Below are 2,831 nucleotides of genomic sequence, written 5' to 3'. Positions count from 1 at the left end.
ACCTCCATTACTATGGGATTTTCTTCTTCAAGTAGACTGTACATGCCTTCCCAAGTAGTTATGCCGATGTCTCTATTACAGGTGGTGTCTGTGTATAAGGGCGTCATTTCTTTGTCTTCAGAAATCAGAGTTTTTCCCTCTTCCATTATACTCTGAACATTGCTACGTATATCTTTCTACTTTCCACTCCTCCAATTTAAAAATAAGGAAAGAGTAGTGATAAGAAATAAGGTGACGAGAAAACTTTTAATGCTGAAATCATATAAAATATACCACCCTATGTGAAATGACCTTTTGATTAGATCCAAACCTTATCTCATTAATGATCATCTAATAACTCATTAAATTAACATTAATGCGCATAACTTGGCATCGAATTACGAATTTTTTTTTTTAATGATGAGCCCTGTAAATCTACGATAAAGCGATTTTGTGATTTGCTTCGCAATATCGCTAATCGCAATATCACTAATCCGTTGTGTTTAACAATCATCTATCATCATGTGTTTCTGCGAGATGTGATTTGCAAGATGTGTTATCGCATATCGCCCGGTTGAGGTATTTTATCGTAAGTGATACTTGAGACATATGAAAACTGCGACACGCGATGAGCTTCTTCAGTGTGTGATCTTGCATCACAATTTCGCAATCTTAGTAGTTTTCTTATATGGTGTCATCCATTACCTTTTTGCAATGCGATGCTTTATTATTGAGAGAACAATTTTGTTCGAACTTATCATAAAACTTAAGTCCTTTTGGAATTTTTGTGGGTGTTCTCCTAAGTTTATGATAGTAAGATTTACTCAAAAAGGGAATATAAGTGCTAATTTATTTTTTTATTTTTTTAGAGAAGGGTCCCCACTTATTTAGTATTAGTAATAAAATTAAATAAGAAGGGGGGTTGTTACTAGCCACAACAATTGGCGATTCACTTGGAAGAACCAGTTATGTCTTATTTTCTTTTGAATTTTCTAAACTTCCAAAACAGAAGGGTTTTTTGGAAAATCAAACTTTATTATAGAAAGATAAAGTACATCATGCTTTCAGTTGTTAATGATAGTTTGTTTCTTCTATGTTAACTCTGATTATTTACTTCCTAAAGCTAGTCATTCTATTTACATCAGCCACTACTTGGTTTATAAAGATAAAAAGAAAATCTCCTTTGTAAATCGATTTTAAATATGCTCATTTGTCATAGGTAGAGGCTTTGCTGCCAGCAGGCGTTTATAGCCTCGACAGGGTTACTGTTACCTAGCAATGATTCCGTATCCTACTTGGAGAAATATACGATTTTCAAAGGGAAATCCATATCGACACTTATTGCTTTTATTTTCTTTTAATTCTTAAAGAATAATGTCTTGGTTTGGTAGCCAAATTATGATAGTGCCACTGACTTGATTTATAACTTTACTGAACAAGCTAGCTCATGATGAGACCCCTTGTCTTTTGATTGCAACAATCTTGAGTCATTGCCCTGTTGTGGTATGTCGTTTTGGCAAAGTCAGCAAGATACAATATCTATGATCATGAAAAGTTGGCTCATGATGAGACCTCTTATTCTTTAAGTTTATAGTGTATCACTAGATTATTCCTTGAAGCTCGTAATTCTCTAGGTGGGGAGGAAGTCATTGGTTCCTTAAGAATAGCTCTGGATGACAATGGTAGAGGTTTTGGAAAGAGTTTCTCTACAGAGAATCTTCATTTTTTGTTATTGATGCTTTTCATTGATTGATATAAAACAAATTCCCACTAAAGGTTGCTTTTTATCAAAATTCGCAAGGTTGAAACTAGTACCATTTCCAGGCTTATAGCCTTTGACTGTATCTTTCAATAATAATGATCAATTTTGCAAATTAGTTCTATTTATATAAGTGAAAAATAAAATCTAAAATAAATACTAGTCTTTTTCGTGAATTCCAAACGTAACCATTTACAACTGGTTTTATTATCAAAATAAAGGAAAACCTAATTTACAAAAAATAGAATAAGTGATCTTCTATGGAAAGTACTTTTTGAGGATCTGCCCATTAATAGGTAAAGATTCTCTTTTCCCTGCTAAATACTGCAACATAAAAGTGGATGGACCTATGATTTCCGCAATTTGGAATGGGCCAAGCCACATTCATTGGAATTTCGTATGTTTACCCTTTTCTTCATGAGCCTTATCCCATTTTAAAACTAAATCTCCAATTTGAAAGTCCTTTCTAGATACCATGCTTGAATCAAATGAAGTCTTTACTAATGCTTGATGATGAGCGTGTGTTATTTTAGCCAGTTATCGTCGATCTTCTAGCTTAAGAATCTGCAGTTGTCTTAGTTGTAAGGATGAAGTTGGTGTTTCGTCAATAAATTGAACTAAGGCCAAAGAGGGAATTGCTAGGTGAGTTGGGAGAACCACTTCTTTCCCATAAACTAAATTAAAGGGAGAAGAGCCAATGGAGTCTTTCTGTGTTATTCGGTTTGCCCACATAGCATACGTCAAAGATTTGTGCCAATTCTTATGATTTTGATCGATGGTTCGCTTAATGATTCTGATTAAGTTTTTATTCGTTGATTTGGCCAACCCGTTCCCCTGTGGGTAATAATTGGCAGAGTATTTAAGCTTAAAACCTCTTTCAGGTGTAAATTTAGTGATAGCTTGCCAGAAAAATATGATGCATTATCCAACATTAAAGTAGAGGGTAAACCAAACCTGGTGATTATGAACTGAACTATGAAATCAATGATGTGTTCAGCATTAGCTGTCTTGAGAGGAACTGTTTCTACCCATTTAGTAAAATAATTTGTAGCTGTAAGGATATACCTATGTTGTTTAGAAGAGTGAGGAACGA

This window comes from Pinus tabuliformis, chromosome X (genome assembly GCF_031772625.1).
Source record: "Pinus tabuliformis cultivar Carrire ecotype Pingquan chromosome X, CPIR1, whole genome shotgun sequence".
Taxonomy (NCBI): domain Eukaryota; kingdom Viridiplantae; phylum Streptophyta; class Pinopsida; order Pinales; family Pinaceae; genus Pinus; species Pinus tabuliformis.
Note: the sequence above shows the minus strand (reverse complement) of the source record.